This window comes from Oreochromis niloticus, linkage group LG22 (genome assembly GCF_001858045.2).
Source record: "Oreochromis niloticus isolate F11D_XX linkage group LG22, O_niloticus_UMD_NMBU, whole genome shotgun sequence".
NCBI lineage: Eukaryota > Metazoa > Chordata > Actinopteri > Cichliformes > Cichlidae > Oreochromis > Oreochromis niloticus.
This window is the reverse complement of record NC_031985.2, coordinates 36,009,223-36,033,682: the sequence shown is the minus strand read 5'-3', so window position 1 is coordinate 36,033,682 and position 24,460 is coordinate 36,009,223. Positions and strand designations below refer to the sequence as shown.

Below are 24,460 nucleotides of genomic sequence, written 5' to 3'. Positions count from 1 at the left end.
TATATTGTTGAATATAATTAAAGACAAAACTGCTTTCATCACAGCTTTCCATAAATGGATCTTTATTGATTTATTCAGAAAAAGCTTTGGTAGCTCATTCTCAGAACAGCAGCAGATTTCTTCTTAGAGGGAATATTTACAGCACAGAGAAAAAACAAAGGGGAAAATGGGATGGGTACATTTCAAGCTTGTTATTTAAGTTATTAGGCTTAGCAAAACATCTATTAACGTTCGTTTGAAACGATTATCAACATTAACAGACTGAACTGGACTTAATAACAGGAGTGCATATAATTTTAGTAAATTATTCTGGTGAGTATCAGCTGCGCTGGGTATGTAAATCGGGCCATCCAGCTGCGGTGCTGATCCGACGCCACTCGTGCCAAAAAATCCGGACAAATGTCACTTGACCAAGGAGCAGATCTGCATCAGATGAGATCAGCTGACTTTGCGTGTGCGTGCGCTGTGCACAGCGGTGTGTACTCTGTGTGTTAACAAGAAAAACGCATATAAGAAAGTGGTGCGCAAAAGCAGGGTAGTGACAGAATGTATGCGCATTATTGATATTTGAAGCATGTGTACCTGCACATTAACACACGGGTACTGTGGAATATATTTTTACTCACCTAAAGTGCTCGTGCTCTCATCCACTCCCCACAAAAAATTAGCAGCTGTGCGGCGTCTGTGGCATCGGTGATCTCATCGCATGCGATGGAGTAAAAATCAAGAGCACAGCTTTATCAAACAGTTGTAGTTTAATATTGGCTGACGAGTCTTCAATGCGTCGCACAACTGTATTTCTGGACATGCTGACGTTGTTGAAGTCCTGCACTTTTTCCGGGCACATTATTTCGGTGACTTTAACGAGGCCGTGTTTTATGAGGTCTCCATCCCGACCTCATAGCTGCTATTGGAGCCTTTTCCTGGACAATTTGAGCACGAAAAAAATACTGTTGCTGACCCTGCAGGAGAGCTAGCATTTGCTTTAATTTCTGCTCTCGCCCAGCACCAGTGTAGGATGCATAGGCCTGATGTTTGGTTTCATAATGACGTCGTACATTATACTCTTTCATAACTGCCACAGTTTCAGTGCAAATCAAAACTTGGGGGTAAATTTCTTCTGTGATTGTCCTTTTTGGTAGAGCAACTGCCTTGATCAACAGCAGCTCCCCCTGGTGTTAAAACTAAGAAGTGCAATACACTCAAGCAAAAGTTGAAGTGCGGGCCATTTTCTATTCAATTTATAAAATTACTTGCGGGCCAATTAAAACTAGACCGCGGGCCGCAATTGGCCCGCGGGCCGGACTTTGGACACGCCTGGCCTAAGGGAAGCATGTATAATGTAAACAGAATTGATCCTAGCACAGAACCCCGTGGAACTCCATTATTAACCTTAGTGTGTGAAAAGGACTCTCCATTTACATGAACAATTGTCTGTTAGATAAATCTTATTCAAACCACTGAAGCACAGTACCTTTAATAGCTACAGCATCCTCTAATCGCTCTACTATAATCGCTCTATTATGGTCAACAGTATCAAATGAATTATGGCCTCATTGAGAAAACACCCCCAAAATTTTCACAGGACTACACACAAATCTGCAGGTGGACTGGTGATAAAATCAGAGGTCACAAGGTCCACAGTTCATGATCAGTTTAACTTTATTTAAATCTGATAAATGAAGCAATCAGAAGAAATTACCATCACAAATGTTTAAATGTTTCAGGAACACACATATAAAAGAAAGAATAAAAACAGCAAACAGATAAACTGAGCAGGTTTAATACTCCGAGGTCTGCTTGATCCAGGGGTCAACGCCAATGAAATACATTAGGGCCAAAGATAAAAGTTGGTCTGACACTTCATGGCTGAGCTGCTGTGGTTCCTAAATGCTTCCACTTTGCAATAACAGTACGTAAAGCTGACGCAGAACATCTAAAGGGAAGAAATTCTACGAACTGACTTGTTGCAAACATGGTATCCTGATGTAGTGGTATACTTAAATTCAGTTAGTTCTTTCACAAATGTTTGTAAAGGCAGACTGGCTGGCTAGCTGTTGGATTATATACACCTGTGAAATGGAACTGAAAACACCTGAATTAAAAAGATGAAGATTTTTCACACCTGCTGTGTTCAATCCGATTAAATTGAGCTCTGTTTCGTTTTCTTTCTTACGCAGAGTAAACATACAGTCAATCTAGCACCTGGCCGTAAAATTAATCTAAGTTCATGGTCCTTCATGTTTATCACTGGGAAAGAACCCAAAACCTTCTTCCTGTTCTTACATTTCTTGCTCCTGCCCCAAACATCTGGCAGACAAGCAGACTAAAGGTTCTCACAGGGTTTGTAGTGACAGTTTGGTTTTTCTGTGTGAAAAGAAAAGACATCATGTCTTTCATGTATTTCTTTTTTGTAAGCCAAACTTTTACAACTTCTGATTGAGAGCAGAATAATAATGTTAAATATGTTAAAACACCTTAAGAGACTGAGTGGACCAATGCTTTTTTCCATGGAGTTTATCTGTTGTATATAATGAATATGACCCCTGGATTCTGGACAGCAGTTTCACTCAACCCTGGAATAAATCAGATGGCTTGGTGATTCTACCAAGTTGAATTTGCTGGTAGTTTTAGAAACTGAAGGTCAACCTGCTTTGAGTGTTCAGGTGAGTTTATGTGTCGTATGAGTGTGTGTTAATCATGTGACAGATCTGTGTGCGTTTGGGTTTTATTTGGTTTAACATTGTGTTCTAACTGTGACTGTTGATGTTCTATATGTGGCGGCGGTTGTTCCTGGATCGTCTCTTGGACGTTCGGCTCCTCACCAGGGTTTTGGGCTGAGGGATTACCGGCTGTGGTGGGAGGGCGGGGCTTTCAATGGCATGGTCGGGACTCTGGTGGTTGAGGGCGGAGTTCTGCGGGTTAGCCAAACTAGAGCTGGACTTTTTCTTCCCTAATTCTTCAGAGTCATCTGTAAAAAGAAAAAACAAATAAATAAAAAAACAAAGGTTGAAACTGTTTAAAGAAAAAGAAGGCACACAACTTCACAGAAAAAAAATCCTGCTCAACTGATACTAAAAAAACAATCAGAAAGAAGTTTCAAAAGTCACAAAGTTTTCAACTCCAATAGACTCTGGCTGCTGGGTAAAGAAGTTAGTTATTCATTTACTTGCTAACGTATTTGTGGTTCACAATATGAAAACTGTTTTTTGGTCTAGAGAATCAGAGTATTATTGTCTCACCATCTTCTTCTTCCACACTGTTTGGAGCAGCTACAGCAGGTTCTGCAATCAATCAATCAATCAATCACTCAATCAATCAATCAATCAATCAATCAATCAATCAATCAATCAATCAATCATCTTTTAATTTCAGCTGATGAATTCAAAATCCAGCAGCTATCCATGCAGTCTGCCTTTACAGACATTTGTAAAAGAATGGCTGGTTCCAAAGATCTCACTAAGTATAGCACATTAGGTTGACCAGTACTTTGTCCATATAATGTATATATATAGGGACATACCAGGAACTGCTGAAACTGAAATAAACGAAAAAACAAAAGTTTGTAGATGTAGACTCCTGATCCTGTTAGACTTTTTAATTGTTCGTAATGATTTGTTCATGTAATTTCATTTTCTTTTTTATTATGATAATGAACACTTGATTATACATAAGTATAAAAAGCATACATTTACATGTACAGTACTTATTTTTAAAACTTTTTACATTGTAGCTACAAACTGAAGACATCAAATATATGAAGCAAGATATATGGAATTATGTAGCAAAGATAAAATTGATGAATAACTCTAAATATCTTACATTTTAGAATCCTCAAAGGATCCACCCTTTGCTTTGATTACTTCTTTGCACACTCTTGGCCTTCTCTCAATGAGCTTTATGATGCACTCACCTGAAATAGTTTTCACCACACAGGTGAGCCTTTTCAGGGTTCATTTGTGGAATTTCTTGCCTTCTTAACCCTGTTAGGGACCATCAGTTGTGTTGTGCAGAAGTCAGCGTGGTACACAGCTGACAGCCCTATTTGAGAACTGTTAGAATTCATATTATGGCAAGAACCAATCAGCTAAGTAAAGAGAAATGACAGTCCATCATTACTTTCAGAACTCAAGGTCAGTCAGTCCGGAAAATCGCTAAAACTTTGAATGTATTCCCAAGTGCAATCGCAAAAACCATCAATCACTACGATGAAACTGGCACACATGAGGACTGCCCCGGGAAGACCAAGAGTCACCCCTGCTGCTGAGGATAAATTCATCCAAGTCACCATCCTCAGAAATCACAAAATAACAGCACCTCTAGTTCCAGTAGCAGACACTTACATGAACTGTTCAGAGGAGACTGTGTTAATTGGGTCTTTATGGGGACATAGCTGCTGAGAATCCACTATTAATGAAAAGCAACAAGCTAAAGAGATTTGTTTGGGTCAAGAAACACAAAGAATTGACATTAGACCAGTGAAAATCTGTGTTTTGGTCTGATGAGTCTAAATTTGAGCTATCTGGTTCCACCTGCAGTGTCTTTGTGCAATGCAGGTAAATGGATGGTCCTTCACTGTGGAACTTACATGAATGGTTACCACAGTGAAGCAGTGTTGGTGTGGGGATGCTTTGCTGGTGACCCTATTAGGCATTTATTAAAACTGAAGGCACACTGAACCAGCATGGCTACCACAGCATCCTGCAGCGACATGCCACTCCATCATTTATTTTTGACCCCAAACACACCTCCAGGCTGTGTAGGGGCTATTTGACCAAGATGGAGAGTGATGGAGTGCTGCGCCAGATGGCCTGGCCTCCGCAGTCACCTGACCTAAATCCAATCAAAAAGGTTTGGAATGAGATGTACCGCAGAGCAAAGGCAAAAGGGCCAAGAAGTGCTCAGTATCTCTGGGAACTCCTTCATGACTTTTGAAAAACCATTTCAGGTGACTACTTCATGAAGCTCAACAGAAAATGCCAAGAGTGTGCAAAGAAGTAATCAAAGCAAAGGGTGGCTATTTTGAAGAATCTAAAATATAAAACACGTTTTCAGTTATTTCACACTTTTTTGTTTACTCCGTAATTCCATATATGTTCATTCATAGTTTTGATGCCTTCAGTGAGAATCTATATTGTAAATAGTCACGAAAATAAAGAAGAACCATTAAATTAGAAGGTTTGTCCAAACCTTTGACCGGTAGTGTATGTGCAGTGAGACCAGAGAGCTATGGGTGACTGTCAAATTTTGTGTCACTACATGAGGCAGATTATTATGTTTCTTACATTAATAGCAGGGCACCAAATCACCACATAAACTACCAAATCTGATTCTGATTCTGCTTGCAATAAATCCTGTCATCTCTCCTCCTAATCTCCTCCTGCCACTGGGTGGAGCTGTATTCCCTGGGGTATGTTACCTATGAATAATTAATATTATTGTACATCACTTTTCGGCTCTGATTAGTCAGAAGGTATGTGTTTCTTCTAACACTAACTCAACCTCTGATCTAAAGCAAGTTAATGTAAAAATTGTTCTCACTGTCTGCTGCCTGTGAACTGGAGCTGCTGACGTCTGAAACACATCAACACACAGAAAAAAACATTAAACAGGTAAATAGGTGAGATACAGCATCAGATCTGACCAACCACCTTACAGGACTGTTGTCATGTGATCATGAATGTCAGAAGCAAAACATCTGTTAGGAGTTCATGTAATGATTGTCGCCTGATATCTTCATCATCACAATCATGATCATTCTGTTCCTACCTGAAGGTCCTCCTCCGTAATAATGTGATTCATCTGGAATCAGAACAGAATTTTGATGTGTTAGATGTGTTTTGGTCTTGATTTAAATTCAACTTGTTATTTCCAATCAGAAATCTCCAGTTCCAATGCTTAACCTTCAGATCAAATATGTTTCACACGATGAGGTAAGTTTATGTTTTTGAGACAGAAGCTCACTCTGCAGACTGCTTTGTTCTAATCTTACATGTCAGACAGAGGTTCTGCCGGCCTGTTGTTCAGTCCTTCTGTTTGTGAGGGAGAGCCAATCAAAAGGAAGTCGTCTCAAAGGGAGAGGGATTACATAACATTGTTTTAGACATACAATAAAGTGATGAAACACGATTTACTGTGACATGCTACTGTTCCGGTCATTTTTAGAAACACCTGAGATTGACCTGCTGAAGCAATTAGAAACTATTGCTCACATCAGCTGTTAAATGTCAGAGAAGCACCGGACAATGAGCTCAGAGAACTATGAACTCGGGCATACTGTAGAGGCAGTTCAGTATACTCAGTATACTTTCTGTTGTCTAGATTCACTCACCCTAACATTGTCGATCAGGATACACAAAGTTGGTGGAGTCTGACCATTTCTGTTCTCACTGAGACTTTAACACTCCCTATACTGATATCATGAGCTTAAAGGTGTTTTCCAGCTGTGTCTGAGTTCATAATAACAGAGATTCTTACCAGGGTGATCAGGAGAGATGGCGTTTATGCTCTCTGAAACAACAACAACACTTTATTCAGAAAATCTTCAACAGAAATGATGCTGACAATCAGACCTGCAGGGGGGCACTAATTCTGCCATGTTTGTATCAGGTATGTTTCAGTTTCATGGGTGTGCTCCACATGAGCAGAAAAGTAACTCAAGGTAGTATTTTCCATAAGACACAACCACATAAACACAGGAGGGCAGCTGCGTGCCCTGCTGAGCAGTAAACAGTCTTTAATGCACTTGGCAGTTTTTTTCTGCTTTTTAAAAGAATTAATACAATCAAGGCAACGTAATGATGGAGGGAGCGCATTCCACAACCTAGGGGCCACCACTCTAAAAGATCTATCTCCTCTGGTCTTAAAACGTGTTCGTCGGACTACCAACAGCCTTTGATTAGATGATCTCAGGCTGCGAGAGGGAGCGTGGGGTTCTAAAATATCAGAAATGTAGGCAGGAGCATCACAATTCAAAGCTTTAAAAGTCAGTAGCAAGATTTTAAAATGAATTCTAAGATGTGCTGGAAGCCAGTGTAATGAACGTAAAACTGGAGTAATGTGCTCTCTTTTTCGTGTCTTAGTTAACCTTGCAGCAGCATTCTGGACTAACTGGAGACGGTCAAGATTTCTTTTGCTCAAACAAAGAACAAGACTGTTACAATAATCTAAGTGAGATGAAATAAAAGCATGAAAAAACATTTCTAACTCAGATTTAGACAACAAAGTTCGCAGTTTGGATATGTTTCTTAGCTGAAAAAGGCAATTCCTAATTAACTGTCAAGAGTGTTGTTCTAGGGACATGGCAGAATCAAAAATCACACCAACGTACCTGAGGCTCGGGTGAACAGATGAGCCAAGAGAACCAAGATGCTGTTTGATTAGAGATATATGGCTGTAGGGGGCAATAATTAATGTTTCTGACTTCTGAGTTCAGCTGTAAGTAGTTGTCAGCAAGCCACTGTTCAATGGAAGCTAAACATTTAATTAAAGAGGACAGTTTATGGACTTCCATCGGCTTAAAAGAGCAATAGAGCTGAATATTATTAGCATAGAAGTGATAAGACACCTCAGGGAACTAGAGGTAACATGTACAAAAGCGTACATGTACAAATGCATTCTCTTCCACTTATCCTTATCAGGGTCATGAGGGAGCCTATCCCAGCTGTCATAGTGTGAGAGGCGGTATAAACCCTGAACAGGTCGCCAATCTGTTAGTGATGGTAAATTCGATTCTTTTTTACTGAATCGAGTTTTAATGAGTCACTCACCAAAGTGAATCGGATTTCTTGAGTCATTTGAGTCACTGAGTCAGTTGACCAGAGAGTGCAAAAGTGTATATTTTCACTCAAACTTAATTTGTTTCTCTTTTAATGTAAATCCTATTGCTAAGATGAATGGTTGTAAAAGAAAACAACTATTTTCTTTAGAGCAAAAAAAGAGCAAAAAAATTCTAAAGGGAACATTTATTTATTTTTATTTTATTTTATTGGTATTTTCCTTAAATGTGTCAAATATATATTTTCTCATCTAAATGTCCACTGAGCTGTGAGCCAGGGGGCGGTAAAGCGCCTTAACATTGGTTGCCAACCAACCCCAGCCAGGAGGGAGGGGGTGAGTGAGTGAGTCAGTGATTCGTTCAACTCGTATGAGCTGTGATCCAGGAGGGAGGGGGTGAGTGAGTGAGTGATTCGTTCAACTCGTATGAGCTGTGAGCCAGGAGGGAGGGGGTGAGTGATTCGCCTTACGCTATGAATCAGCACAGCAAGGGAGGGGGTGAGTGATTCGGTGATTCGTTCAACTCATTTGAGCTGTGAGCCAGGAGGGAGGGGGTTAGTGAGTCTTGAGTGATTCGCTTATGCTATGATTCAGCACAGCAAGGGAGGGGGTGAGTAACTCCAATGTGCTGTTAGCATGCTAGCTGAGCGATGCTACTGTGAACTCTTGATGTGAGCTTCTACTCAGGGTTTTTTCTTCCAGTTCAGAGCAGAAATGTTTTTGTTAAGAAACTGGCTGTTGTTTTTTTCCCCACAATTTTAATTATAAGCTAGATATATTTCTACTAATGGAATTAGTTTGCTAACAGCAACAGGGATGAGTCAGTGAGTCAGTTGCGCTTGTGAATCATGATTCACGAGTCAGTAAAGTGATTCTCGAGTATTGTACGATTCGTTAACGAATCGAACATCACTACAATCTGTTTCAGAACTAACACATAGAGGCAGACAACCATTCGCATTGACATTCACACAATCATCAATAAACCTAACCCCACTAACTGCATGTCTTTGGACTGTAGGAGGAAGCTGGAGTACCAAGAGAGACAAACATGAGGAAAACATGCAAACTCCACACAGAAACTGAGAAGTCAAACTCAGGACCCTCTTGCTGTGAGGCACAGTGTTGGGTAAGTTACTTTAAATTAGTAACTTAGTTACATTACTAGTTACTTCCATCAAAAGTAACTCAGTTACTTCAAGTTACTCGTTACTTTAAAAGTAACTAGTTACTGGGGAAAGTAACTTTGGTTTTACTCAGACTTCTCTTGTTAATGTGTTGCTTCCGTAACTGGATACCCAGCCAGACTGCCAGTCTTCTAGCTTGCTTACTTGCCACAAGTGCACTGTGCCACCTACCAATAGAAAGGAAAAAATAATGTGCATATTTCCACGAGAGAAATCCCACGCCTGGACCATCGTCGACTGCCGCCATGATTCTAGCCTACGTCACAGCGTCATGTGCGCTTTTTACATCCAACACAAAAACTGCAGTCGTGGTGCTTTTGATTGTACTCAGAACTCAGAAATTCTGCCTTCTGAATAGGAAGATGTAGGTAACACCAGACTGCAGATGCGCTGCATTCAGGGCTGGACTGGGACAAAAAAATCGACCCGGGCATTTTCACTACAGACCAGCCCGCCATTATAGGAAAAATCAAAAAGCCTTTGAATGAAAACAAACGCTGTTGTGACAGTGATGTACACTGTCTTGATGGTATATATGTATCAATCTATCAATTGTTTGTTGTAAGACTCAGATAATTATTTATTAAAAGCTAGACATTTTAAATGAGAATAAGAATGAAAAGTATTTCTTTGTGCCCCCCTTTCCCTGTTAATGCCCTACCTGGCCCCCTGGCATCACTTTGCTAGATCCGCCCCTGCACAGTTACCAGCTGTCAGCTACTTAGAAAAGGATCCTGGTGTTATTTGTCTCTCAGAAACCGTTCATAACGTCAACTCATTCATGTGACCTAAAAGGTAAACCTGTTTCTCCATCACCTGTTCAGCTCTGATGATTCAGTAAGGACATCTCCTGGTTTCATCTTCATGTTTCCCTCTCACCACATATCCAAACCGATATCATGACCAGCAGCTTTACAGCTGTGGCTCCAGCAAACATCAGCTGCTACTAGAAATTAATATTAAATAAATTCTAACAACAGCTGATCAAGCTTAAACGTGCTGCTCTTGTTTAACGCAACATCCGCTGGTTTCCTCTTTCTGGCGCAAAGTGGGCGATAAACAAACAAGACAGAAAAGCCGATCAGCTGATCATTGATCAGTTTCATGATTGAAGTAGAAACAGGAGAGGGAGGGGGGAGAATGAGAGAAGAAGAGGCAGCTGTGCAGCGTAAACACAGAATAACTCCAGCTTTGTGTCTTTTTCACTGTAGCTGAAGTGCGGGACAAACTGTGTTCCTTTTCACCTCAATACGAAACGCATAATGTTTTCTCTGAATACGAGACGATCCCGTTTTTTAGGGCACGGTTGGCAACTCTAATAATTAAGCGTATGAACAAAATAAAGTTCAACATCAGTAACATAGCACCCACACAGCTGTATAGAAACTCCGTCATGCTAGCTAGCACGCAGTACGAAAAAGTCAGCATAACGAAAATAAACTCCACCTAAACTTGGTTTATATCTGACCCAGATAGACTGCAGGTCATAACTTCTTACCTGAAGTTCAGTTCACCTGATACTCGGACGGGCAGCCGCTTCGGGTCTCTCCTCTTGCCTCCACTTTCCCTCATCCACCTGCTGGCCTCCACCACTTGCTAATGTTACTGAATCTGTGGAAGCTCTGCGATAGCCACCACACGAAGTAACGAATAACGAGCCTATCTAAATCCCAGTAACGAGTAACGCGTTCCTGATTTTGGCATAATAACTAGTTACCGTGCTCGTTACCACAATAATAACGTAGTTACTGTAACGCGTTACTTAATAACGCGTTAGTCCCAACACTGGTGAGGCACGAATGCTAACAACCACCTCCTGGCGTTACAGTATTTTAAATAATAAATATTCTTCATATAAAACCAAAGAACTTAGCAATTTTATTTGAGAAATTATTCACACCTGAACCCCACACACACTAACCTGTAGGAGCTTCATCAGATGTAGAATCTTTGTCTGACAGAGAGAGGTAAAATATTATACATGTGAGACAAAAATAGGTGAGAAGGCAAACAGGTGAGACAGTACAGTAGGGCTGCTCAATTAATCGAATTTTAATCTCGATTACGATCTGGGTTTTCAACGATCATTAAAAATGACTGAGCCGATTATTAGCACCTCCCTCGTGCTTTACTCTCGCGCTGCTCCGTGTGGCAAATCGAGCGCACCTCTCTGCGTTTCGAACACGCGTCACAACAATTAAGAGGACCCGAGGGAAGCTCGGAAAGCTAAGCAGAAGTTATTTGGAGAGGAGAGGATAATGGCTGCTGAAGAAAGAATGCCGTTGGTTGAAAAGAGAGGTAAAACGACTTCAGTGGTGTGGAAACCAATGTTCCCTCTAAGCTGCGCACGTGCGCAATTGCGCACTGCTGGCACGGTCTCTGCGCACAGAAAATCTGCCTTGCGCACCAAAAAAAATCTAACCTGAATTGAAATTAAAATTAAAACTTTAACAATTCTGTTTTGCAGTGTTAGTCAGTAAGTGACTGGCTGCTCCTGTATGGGATTAGAACGATGCCACCTTATCCTATAGTCCAGCCAATAATGCGATTCACATTCGTATATACGCAGCCAATCAACGTCGCTGACAGGCTATGACAGCGTCCTTATGTGGTGCTAAAACACCGGTGTTTTAGCTAGCAAAGCGTGTGGCTGATGTGCAGTGAAGCCACATTAATGACAACGTGTACAACCATTGGAGATGTGAGCAGGACAGACGGAACAATTGACGGAAAAAGTGTGGACTTTATACCAGTTTTTAAATTGTGTTGATAGGCCACGTAAAACCAGAGTTATGATAAAAATATCTGCAATGTTTGGTTTTCTTCCTGAATACTATCGTTGTTTATATTTACTGCGGGAAGAAACGGTAAAAACGGCGTTTTATAAGGAAAACCTCGAAAGCACTCTCCGCCTGTGAGCAAAAACAAAACCAAAAAAACCCCACCCTTTCCTATTGGTCGAAAAAAGTACCGTGTCGACCAATCAAAAAATGATATGGCAACGTGGCATCTAGTTGTTAAGAAACGGGGGGAAGTTTTAGGAGTGACGGCGGTGTTCTGAGATGTGAGAGATTTGAGACGTTTAGCGCAAATCTTGTGTAGTTAGTGTGTAGTGTAGTCAATAGTTTTGTTGTGTGTGTCAGAACAATGAGGCGGCTGCTGAATGTTACAGGTGTTATAGGAGTGATACATCTCCTGTTGTCAGGCCTGCAGGTATCAGGCTGTTGTTCTCCTTCATCTCATAGTGGACAGAAATTATTTTTTGGAGTGGCACAAATAATTTGTGTGGCATCAGATTTAATGCAGAACAGCTGATTGTTCTGTAAATAGTTTGAAATGTTTATTTTAAAAACGCCTTGGCTGCATTAAAAAAAATAGCTGCAAAAAACTTTGTTGTTTGCCAAACTGAGTTACTTTTTTGAAGTAGTAACTATATAATTAATTGCCCAACATTGGTCATTATATACTGTATTTTGCAGACAGAGAGTTATAGGACTCTCCCAGACCACAGACTCATAATACAAGTCAGAGCTTTATGAAAAAAAAGAAAGAAAGAAAGTTGTGTTTTCAAAATTGGAGTTCAAGTTATTTTTACTTCCAATAGTATTAACATACTACACAGGTCATGAACAGGATTTTTTAAATTTTCATTGTAAGTGGGCTAAAGCAGTTAATTAAAAGTAGTCTAACATAAATGTAAATGCTGTAATTTGATTATTTTAATAAACCATGTAACTTGGATGGATTAGATGCTGGCGTGACCACAGTGCACACGTCTGATGTCGCTCACAGTGGTCCAAGGGACCGCTCAGGGAGTTTGTGTGTTCACTCAGACACATGAAATATTTGAGGGAACATTGGTGGAAACATTATGGGTTCGCGGAGTCAGACGTGGATCAAATATTGTGCAGTATTTTGAAGTTCACTAAACATAGATGTTTACATTTTTCATTTATTTTTTTTATTGCAAACATTTGCACTGTAATCAGTATTTGCACACTATTTTATATTATTTTTTGACAATCTTTAAAGCCATTATTCAATACATTGTTATTGTTAAATAAATATCGTCAAATAATCGAGATCTCAATTTCAGTGAAAATAATCGTGATTATCATTTTTGCCATAATCGAGCAGCCCTACAGTACAGAGATGAAATAGAGACAAGTGAGAAAGCACACAGGTATTTACCTGTCGATGTGGCATGTATTCCAGCATCTGCAAAGTGAAGAAACACTTTCATTAGGACAGGCAGGTTCATCAGTGACATTTTACTCAGATTGTCAATCAGAAGAGACAGGTGACTTTTACCGCTGGAGTCGATGTCTCCCTCCACCAGCACGATGAGCAGAGAGAACAGAGAGAACAGAAGAACAACGTTCCTGCAACAAAAACACAACAATCAGTTTGACTTCCTGAGGCAAAAAAGGCATTTAAGCCTAATTTTGGTGCAAAGTCAGAAACTTTTCAATCTGGGATGAATCTGTTTAAGTTTCACATCCCTGTGACCTCTGAAATTTAATGCTTCAAAATAACTGGCCAAAAAACTGCCCTGATATGTTGCTTCCATAATTAATTTGGAAATTCTTATCACATGAAGTTTGTTTTGAAGGTGGCACTGGGAATAAAGATTATTCACAAGTCTGATTCTGTTGTTTTCATTGTTTTTACTGGGATCAGATTAGCTTCAGGAAAAATATACATGTATTGATTTAACATTTGAAGAACAAAAACACAAATCAGGGATATTTTTTTCTTACAGGTCAAACTAAGAAACATCTATTTTAAGCTTTCAGCTGATCAGCTGTCAGACCATGATTACCTGTGATGTAACATGAGTGATTTGAATAAATTCTTTAAATGCTTGTTTAAAATTAAGCTAACTGTAATTCAGGTTTCTTCAGTGCAGTAAAAAATCCCTTTAGAAGTTTATAAGCTCAACTTTTACAATTAAAATGAAAACAAAAAACAAAACAAAAACAAAAATTTGAAAACTAATTTTCAATATAGTATTTTTTAATGTAAAATTTATAACACATTCTTTTATTTTATTTTGGATGTACAGGTGCAGAAAAAATGTTTTCTTTTTGCATTCTGAAATTTTAAAAAGCAATAAAACGTGTTAGCCCTGTTTACACTCTATATAATAATTACATTTTAATTTATATTAAAATTGTTTTATGTAATATCTAGGAATGCAATTTCAAACTCAAAGAAGAACACTAACACAGAGTAATGAAGAGCTGAAACAAGCAGGAAGCTTCAAGAATATATCCTGATTTCATTGATTAATATTTCACTCTGTGGAATAAACAATAAAAACACACTAAGATGAGAGGATGGACGTACCTGTTGAGCATAGTGCTGTGATGTCAGACAGGGGATTAGTTCAGGTAGGCAGACGGTTGACTGTTTACAGTACTTCAGTGTTTCCCTGCAGGAATCGTCAGGTTCTGAGAATCTGCAGCAGTTTATATATCGACCTAAATGTCAGAGTGTGTGTGCGAGAGTTTCAGGTTACGGCGTTAAAGACAGGAAGAGGATGACTCCCAACCAGGTGAGTTTTCCTGAATGTATGAGGACCATGAGTCTGACACCGGTGACCAAAACTCTGGAAATGTTGATTTGACAACCTTTATTAATTCACATTATTTCAAAGAGACTGTGTGTTGTGTGTGTGTGTGTGTGTGTGTGTGTGTGTGTGTGTGAGAGAGAGAGAGAGAGAGAGAGAGAGAGAATACCTTAGCACACACACACTGGTCACATTTCACTCAGACACTGAGATCCTCCAGTAGAACCTGAACAATACTGAGAGCAGAACAACAATGCTTCACCTGAAACCTGGCCCACTACAGACCAGGACCCTCTCAGACATGACCCACTACAGATGAGAACCCCCTTAAATGTAACCCACTACAGACCAGGACCATCTTAAAACTAACCAACTATAGACGAGGAACCCCCTCAGACTTAACCCATTACAGTCCAAGACCTCCTCAATTCAATTCAGTTATCCGAGAAGCTTCTTCATTTCTAACAGTTGATGTAAAGTCCCATTTCACCTCACTTCACTATTTCACCTCAAGTTGGGCTGTCATGATGGTCATGTGAGCCATTAGGGTTACATGGATGTGGCAGTTTAATCATCTGGATAGCCCTCTAATGTATCCACCACCCCCTCAAGTGTCCTCACAAGGACAGCTACAGAAGCATATGTGTGTGTGTGTGTGTGTGTGTGTGTGTGTGTGTGTGTGTGTGTGTGTGTGTGTGTGCGCGTGCAAAATTACTTCTCTCCTTGGAGATCCCCCACCCCCTTGTCCCGCCAGCAAACTGACACACAGATAAAAGTGGAAGGGAGTTGCAAGTGTGTGTCTGTGTGTGTGTGGTATTTGGCTATCAAAGGTTCTTCTGTCTGAAAATGTCTTTCTTTGTAAATGGAGACTTGGCTGAAGGGCTGAAGAAGCTTTTTAAAGCAGCACTGCTTCTTTCAGCCTCTGCTGCAGCTTTGAAACACTATAAGGTCAGATTTACATGTTTATAGAGCCTCCATCCATTAATCAGTCTACCTATCCTTTCTTTTATTCATCTCTCCATCCTCTGTCTTTCTAACAGCATCCCACAGGAGAGGACGACCTGAAATAGAAAGGAGCTGTAGGAAGCACATTGTACTCTAAACACAGGCTTATATCTGAGAATTAGTTTGAGCCACTTTAACCTAAAGTGTGGGCATCAGAACCACTAGAAACCAGCAGAGACAGAAACTGATTGAAACTGTCACTAAAAGCCCAACTAAACCCTCACAGATGTCACTTCACACTCAGTTATTTATCTATACAACTTTCACATAGCAACTTATCATGTGTAACCCACATGTGCATAATCAGAAGCATACTTTTTCCTGAATTACCTGCCTATTATATTCACAGTATTCATTTATTTTGTCTGGAAGGATTTGCTAGCTTAACATAGCTATTAGCTTAGCTCTTTATATTCCTTCGACCTGCAGGAATATACAGAAACTGTCACTGCCTATATCTCAAAGTGCATTGATGATGTCACAGGGACCAGGACTATCACTGTCTGGGCCAACCAGAAACATGGCTCACAGGTGAGGTCTACAGGCTTCTGAGGGTGAGAAATGTGGCCTACAGAGTAAGGGATGAGGTGAGCCTAAAAATAGCATGGGTAAACCTTTCTTGGGACCATTTTGACCATTTTGATTTCCAATGATTGCAATTTTCAACTGCCCTTTACTCAGCCCTCACACGTCTGGACACAAGAGACTCATATGTTAGAATGCTGTTCATAGATTTCAGTTCAGCATTTAATTAATCATTCCCACCAACTCATTCACAAACTGGATCTGCTGGGGATCAGCACCTCACTTTATAGCTGGCTGCTGGATTTCCTGACAGGAAGGGGTGGGCAGCAACACCTCCAGCATAAGAACACTGAATTCGGGGGCTCCCCAAGAATGTGTGTTGAGCCCCCTTTTGTTAACTCTGCTGGCCCACGACCACACGCTAATCACACAGCTCCAACCTTTTCATCAAATTTGCAGATAACACAACTGTGATAGGTCACATCAGCAACAACAGTTGTTCGTGGCAGTTTTTTCCAACTCAGGAAGATTGCTAAACTCAAAAATGTCATCTAAAGATCTGAAAACCATTATCCATGCCTTCATATCATCACGTCTTAACTACTGTAACTCTCTCTATTTGGGTGTCTGTCACTGAAGCCTGTCCCGCATGCAACTTGTTCAAAATGCAGCCGCAAGGCTCCTGACAGGTACCAGAAAGAGAGAGAGTATTATTGCAATACTCCCCATGGCTCCATGGCTTGGCTCCAGGTTAAATTTCAGGTTAAATTTGCACCTACCCACTCGAACTCTGCGTTCCTCCAGTCAGATGCTTTTGTACTTTTGTATATGTGCATATGTGCATGTACATATATATTTCTACAAACAAGTGAATATAAGAGTCTGCCTCTGTGTGTGTGTATATATATGGATGTGTTACATATATTTTTAGAATGTTTCTTATCTATTTTAATGATATTTTTATTTGATTATATTATCTTTCTGTTCAGCACTTTGGGCGACACTTGATGTCTTTTAAATGTGCTATATAAATAAAGTTGACTTGACTTGACAATGATGAGACCTACTACAGGAGTGAAGTTAACCATCTGGCTGAGTGGTGCAGGGACAACAACCTTTCCCTGAATGTGAGAAGACTAAGGAGATTATCATAGACTTCAGGAGAGTTTACACCCTGCACACCACCACATTAATGGTGCTGCTCTGGAGAGGGTAAGCAGCACCAACTTCCTGGGTGTGCAAATCTCAGAAGATCTCTCCAACAACAACGCTAGTCCCTTCGCAGACTAAAGAGCCTCTGGGCTAGAACCAGCAGACTGAGAGACAACTTCATCCATAAGGCTGTCAGGAAGTTGAATTCTCTCCTGCTCCCTTCTGACTGCCATACACATGAACTCCAGACCCCCCCCCCCCCATTTAAAACATGGGAGGAGCATGGTACCAATGATCCCTTGCCAGGTAGCAGCTGGTGTCAGCATGGCCCCTCCAGTGAACCCTCAATGTCTAGGTGGACACTGGCACCAGAGGTGAGGCTGGATAAATGGTCCGTCCTCTGAATGCCAGGCCCTTTATGTCATGATCATTTTTTGCTGTAGAAAGAGGTTTTCTTTCCACGCACACTGTACAGCGGATGCTAATGTTTTTGTCACTTTTTTGGAATCAAACTGAAAGTAATGTCTGTACTTCCAAGCTTTAAATGCTGCATGGTCGTGCTCTCTCTCGCACTCCATATTATCCATTGTTGATCTACAGGAATGACTGTATAAAATATGGACGACCTAAAATATGGCGCCCAAAAATTAAGCCAAAACGTCCCTATCGCCCCCTGGTGTCTGGCTGCCTCCTCCATGTTAGCTGATGGGTCTGGGGGCAGACTAAAATTTAAAAAAAAAATTCTCCTCAGATAATTTTTTTCCAAAGATGCTTTCTTTAATTATCAGTAGTTCTCATAGCGCTGAATTATGTTCAAGGGCTCTCCTTTCTTATAAGTTTGATTCTATTTACTACCATAATGCTGTTAAATTTGGGTGCAACATGATCATAACTTGGCAGACTGGCAGCTGCAGTCACGGAGAAACTTGCGTATATCTGTTGGGGAATGGCAGATAGAGTGGGGACGCTGAGAGGTCCAGGGTTTATGTTACAAAACCACAACCATCTGTTACAAACACATTTAACTTACTGCAAAAATGGGAAAAATTTTGGAGAACATCTCAGGCTCTCAGTTTGAAAGCTAATCCTTAGCTAGGTCATGAGACCTAGTTAGCTATCCGTTATCTTCACTCATTGTAGTAACTCCAAAACTAAGTGATGAAAACAGTACAAATGTACTGAGTACCACAAAAGTACCACATGATGTGGTGTCAGTGAAAGCTGCAGCTGTTTTATTGATAAAGTTAAAGACAAAAAGTCAAAGGGATTAATCATCCATGTAACTGTGTCACTATATATCAGCATTAAGAGCACCTCAGCTTAGTGTTTCAGATGCTGCTGATCTCAGACCTGCAGAGCTTCTTTTTTAAACACCGAATGTAGTCAGCTGCAATGAAGAGCACAGAGATTTTCTCTGACACAATTGAATAAAACTTGATGAAGGTCAAAGGTTGTCACTTGTATGGTGAGCTAAAAACTTGTGATCTGGAATTCTTTCACAGTTTTTTTGCCAATATTCTGTTATTTACCATAAAGTAATTCAGAGTCATTGTCAGAGTCATGGTGGTGAAGATCATGAGTCCTACATGATCCCTGCGATGAGCTTCAGTCTTCCTGATGTTTCTGAAATGATGCCTTCTCAGTGGGTCAGCAGAACATCTGGCACAGGACAGCTGTGATGAAAGAAAGGGAAGAAGTTTCTCCAAACGCCTGGACCCACAAAACCCAGCTTGGTCCTGATGGTCCCCCTCACTAGTTTTCCCCCAGGGTGGATGTAGCTATTGATAATAATGTGCATTGTATTATTAAATGAAAAGAACAAATTACACTTCTATGAAACCTGCTGCTGTCGTTTTTATTTAAAGTTTCCATGGCTTCCAGGCTATAGAGTGCTCTGTGAGTGTAATAGGTCTACAACTGTTTAAATCTTCACTTTTATATCATCCTCACTCTTATGTTAAAATCTCAAAGGACCACATTACATTTTTTATATTAACAGTAACTCAGGGCCTCTGTGGAGTGTGCTTTGTCTAAAAATGGAGAAAAAAAATCAGTGCTGAATCATTCTTCTGGCATGTGATTCTGGTAACCACATTGTTCTGGTCTTGCTTGACCTAGCTGCTGTCTTTGACACAGTAGACCACAATATTGTAATATCTCGATTAAATGATGTAGTGTCATGGTCCTGAGTCTGTGTCTCAGTGGTTTTGGTTTTGGTTATTATCATCTTGTGTTTAAGGTTAATTCTTGTTTTCATGTTCTTTGGGGTTGGGTTTTGGTTATATTTTGAGCTCCTTCTGTTCTGTGTCTCTGTGCCTGCCCTGGTCCCACGTCTCTGTGTTTCCCCTTAGTCTGTGTCTGTAAGTCCAGTCTGTGCGTTTCCTGTTTTACTTTGAAGGTCCGTGTCTCAGGTTAATGTATTCTGTTTTGTTTCCCTCAGTCTATTCAGGTTTGAGCTGTTAAGCCTGCAATAAAGCAGTGATTTTTGAGTTTAGTTCTGTTTCCGTGAGTCTGCACTTGGGTTCTTTTCCTGTCTGCACATAGCAATTATGTGACATGTAGTGGGTATTGGTAGCACTGCACTTAATTGGGTTAGGTCTTATTTGGTAAATAGAACTTTCTCTGTCAGCCTTCTAAGTTCCGAATCATCTTCTGCTTCTCTGTCATGAGGCGTCCCACAGGGCTCAATTTTAGGGCCACTGCTGTTTTTACTGTATTTATTGCCTCTGGGTTCCATCCTTAGAATGGGATCTCTTTTCATTGTTATGCTGATGACTGCCAAATTTATTTGCCACTAAAGCAGAAGGATGGCATCTCCATAAAACCTCTCTTGACATCTAGATGACATTAAAGCTTGGTTGGGTTTAATTTTTTTATTTTAATTTTAATGAGGATAGCACAAGGACAGATATAAAAAGGACAGATCAGGAAGGTCTGGTTGAATGGCCAAAAGTAATACGTTTCAAACAAAAGGGGAAGACATAGATAGAAGGGTGAGAAAGCACAGGAGGATTGGAGGACCATGACACATGTGGCTTAAAGACTGTGATTCCCTTGAAGTTACCTCTGGTATCCACCACCTGGTTTGGATATTGTAGTGTTGGACATAATTATTTTATCTTCTTTTGAAACTTTGTTCAGTTACAAAGTAATAAATAGTCTCTTATTTTTGTGCTAATTACATTTTAAGGGAGAGAGACAGAATATCAGCAACAAATTCTAAAAAAAAAAGAAAAACCCACTTTACATAAAAGTAATAAATTGATTTGCATGTCAATGTGTGAAATTACTATTTGATCCCTTATAACACAGCAGGAATTATGGTTCCCACAGAATGGCACCGTGCCCATGTGGCACACAGTTTGCAATCAACCAATTAATCAATTAATAACAGATGTGACTGATCTCAACTCATTATGCGTATAAAGCACAGCACTCCTCAAAATCAGTTTCATCCATTCAAACTTCTCCAGCACCATGGGCAACCCCAAAGACCTGTCAAAGGACATTGGGGACAAGACTGTAGACCTCCACAAGGCTACAAGATCATCAGCTAGAAGCTTGGTGAGAAGGTGACTACTGTTAATGCAACTATTCAGAAATGCAAAAATTATAAAAGGACCATCAATCACTCTCCGTCTGGGGCTCCATGCAAGATTTTAATTATTGTCACATGCTGCAGCGCCACTAAGAACTAATCCAACACAACTGTACCAACCAGATTAAAACCTGTTTCAATATCTATTATAATCTATTTAATAATAGATAATTTAATAATTTAATAACAGGGAACTCGGATGTTCTTCCTGGGATCTGCTGGAGCCATTCGCCTAGCTTGGGAGTCACTGCACCAGGTGCACTGACTATCACTGGGACGACTGTTACTTTCACCCTCCACATCTTCTCAAGCTCTACAGGAAGGGCCAGAGTCGTCTCTATTTTCTGAGGCGGCTGAGGTCCTTCAACATCTGTCGGACAATGTTCAGGATTTTCTATGAGTCTGTTGTGGCCAGTGCTATCTTCTATGCTGTTGCATGCTGGGGCAGCAGGTTGAGGTGTGCAGATGCCAGCAGACTAAATAAACTGATCCACAAGACCAGTAATGTTGTGGGGATGGAGCTGGACTGCCTTAGGTTGGTGTCGGAGAGGCAGATGTCGTCCAAGATAAAGACAATGTAGGATAATACCTCCCACCCACTCCATGATATGCTGGCTAGCCACAGGAGCACGTTCAGTGAGAGACTGAGATTACCAAAAAGCACCACTGAACAACACAGGAAATCATTCCTGCCTGTGGCCATCTCCCTGTACAACTCCTCCATTTAATACACTGGAAACACTGCAATAGTTACACCGTTTTTGCACACACTGTTTCTACTCAGTAATAATCCTGTCAATGTTATTGATATTTATTTATAATCACCTCTGTCAATCCTTGATATTTATTATTGAGTGATTTGTTTATATTGTGCTATTTCTTAAATTTGTAAATCTGTAACATATTGTGTGGTTAAATAGTTTAGTCTGTTTCTGTTACTGTTACTGTATTGGAGCATATGCAACCCACATAATTTCATTAGGGATTAATAAAGTATTCTGATTCTGTTTCTGATTCTGATACCCTCGAAGGAGAAAGCTTAGGCAGCCACATGCCACATAGTCAGAATGCAGCAGCCTGGGTTTGAGTCTGACCTAAAGTCCTTTGCTGCATATCTTCTCTACTTTCCTGTCTCTCCACTGTTGCTATCCATTAAAGGCAAAAATACCAAAAACATAATATTCAGAAGGCTCCTGGAGCCACAGGAGCACACAAACTCCTCCACTATGACAAGGTGGGGGGGTTTTTTAAGTTTTATTTTTCTTATATGGTAGGATCTTTACCTTATAATATGAAACACATTGAAGCGAATGCTGTTGTGAGTTGAGGCTATTTAAATAAAACTGAATTGCACTCAATTTCAGCTTTGGTAACCTCTACTGCTATCTGTATTTTCAATAGTCCTCATTAGATGTTTTCTGTGTATCAGACCTTTCTCCACATTCTCTCTCAGAAAACTGTCCCTCTTCTGTCTCATTGTGAGGTTACATGTCAACTCCTGGAGCTAGATGTTGGGGCTAACTCGTGTGTCACAGGACAAAAGCAGACTGACCTTATAAGGATGTGTGTTCTTTTCATTAAGGTGAAGAATTCAGACTGTTATTAGTCTCCTGGATTACTGCTAACTGATCTTTAAAGTTCAGGTGGATGACAGAGAGCCAGCACGGCAATAAGTCTCACCTCTCAGATCGCCATCAGCAGGATGAATTACAGGCATACCAGACAGGATCACTACATGAAACTGATCCCAGATCAGCTGATATAAACCCGAAGCACACTGTGTCTGTCTGCGTCAATTCATCCAACCTGAAAGTCATGTTCAAAACACAAGCTGCATCAGTAACACACATTAGCATAGACACAGGTTGATATGAGCTACTCAGTGAAGGTGACCTCTGACCTTTTACATGTGTCATCACTGCAGCATTTGTGTGAAAATAAGTTTTGAATAGTGCATTCTCCGAGAGGCCAAGACGTTTTTACCACATCTGAATAAATTCCCTGAGGATGTTCCTGAGGTAGTTTATTCAAAAAAGAAAGCTCTATTGTCATATAATTTGCTGTGTGATAATCCATTATTATTGGATTGTGGGTAATTTTGTGTGGTTTGATCCAAAAAGGCTTGTGTGGACATCTGAACTGACCTCTGTTCTAAAACACATCTGATCTTTCTAATTCAGTCTTTGTGCACATGTTTCTCTGTAGACAAGCAGACTAAAGATTCAAATGTCACAATTAAAGTTTTTTAAGGCAGTTTGTGTTTTCACACTGCAACAAATACTGATGTCCAACACATCACATCATTGAAGGAGGATGCCATAATAAAACCCCTAATAATAACAGCTAACAGCTCTTCACACAACACTGACACATCTGGACAATAGTAACACTTATGTGAGAATGCTCCGCCTTCAATATAGTTCAAGTTCACAAACTGGTTAAAAAATCAAACAACTTAGGACTCAGCAGCTCTTTGTGCACCTGGATATTGGACTTCCTGAGCGATAGACCCCAGAATGTCAGGATGGGAGAGCATACCTCCTCCACCCTCATTCTGAACGTAGGTGTTCCCCTTTTATACTCACTTTTTACCTATGACTGTTCACCAATTCACACCAGTAACACCATTATAAAATTTGCTGATGACACCACCGTCATAGGACTGATCAAGTACAACAATGATTCAGCCTCAGCATCTGAAGCAATGGTGTGACAACAACAACAACCTACATCTGAACACAGCCACGACCAAGGAGATGGTAACTGACTTCAAATAACAAAGAAGTCAGAGCCCTCCACCCTCTACATTGATGGGGAGGAGGAAGAAAGGGTAGAAAGCTTTAAATTCCTTGTGGTCCATATCTCGGCCGACCTTACCTGGCCCACAAACATTCCCCCTAGGTAGGAGAAGCACAACAAAGGCTGTACTTTCTCAGGAAGTGGCATCAGAACCAAAAACTGCTAATTAACTTACCACTTACCACCACCATCAACAGCCTTCTGACCTACTGCTGTAAACCCTGGTTCAACTGTTGTACTGTGGATGACAAGAGAAAACTGCAGTGGGTGGTGAGGCCGGCAGAGTGTGCAACTGGCACTTCACTAACTCCCCTCAGAGACATTTATACTGGCAGACTTCAGCAGAGAGCAAGTATCATCATCAACTCAGCTTAGAAGAAATTGCTTGTATGAATGGGTGTGATTGGGTGAATGTGGTATGTTGTATAGAGCGCTTTGAGTACTCCAGGAGAGTAGAAAAGCACTAGATAAGATTCAGTCCATTTAGAAGTCCCTTCCTTTGGTAAACGCTATAGGTCGATCAGGTCAAAGACAAACATACTCAGTAAAAGTTTCTATCCACAGGCTGTCAAACATGCCCTACCTCCACCCTGATTGAAGGTTAACTGTGCTGTTAACGTTTATGGACATTTCCACTGTATTTATAAACCATATTTATTATAATATAATGCAACCAGCATTCCTACCTTTAGTCCTACCTCTTACTCAATGTGCCCTACCACTGATCACTTGCTCCTTGCACCTGCTCCCTTATATGGCATATATAATTTGTATATAACTTGTACATATCTATGTCGATTCTGTGTTATTACATAACATTCCCTGTGTAGGCACCTTTTAAACTGT

The 24,460-nt window shown here is 40.4% G+C and overlaps 1 long non-coding RNA gene across 1 annotated transcript; it reads right to left on the bottom strand.

Moving 5' to 3' along the window:
• Nucleotides 1-1,655: 1,655 nt before the first annotated feature.
• LOC102078671 (uncharacterized) lies at nucleotides 1,656-14,411 on the bottom strand. The gene is made up of 9 exons (XR_002057909.2): nucleotides 14,313-14,411; nucleotides 13,275-13,345; nucleotides 13,155-13,181; nucleotides 10,885-10,917; nucleotides 6,478-6,510; nucleotides 5,770-5,802; nucleotides 5,542-5,574; nucleotides 3,243-3,284; nucleotides 1,656-2,971 (listed from the first exon to the last, which is right to left on the bottom strand). It is a non-coding gene; the product is annotated as an uncharacterized LOC102078671 (long non-coding RNA).
• Nucleotides 14,412-24,460: the final 10,049 nt, after the last annotated feature.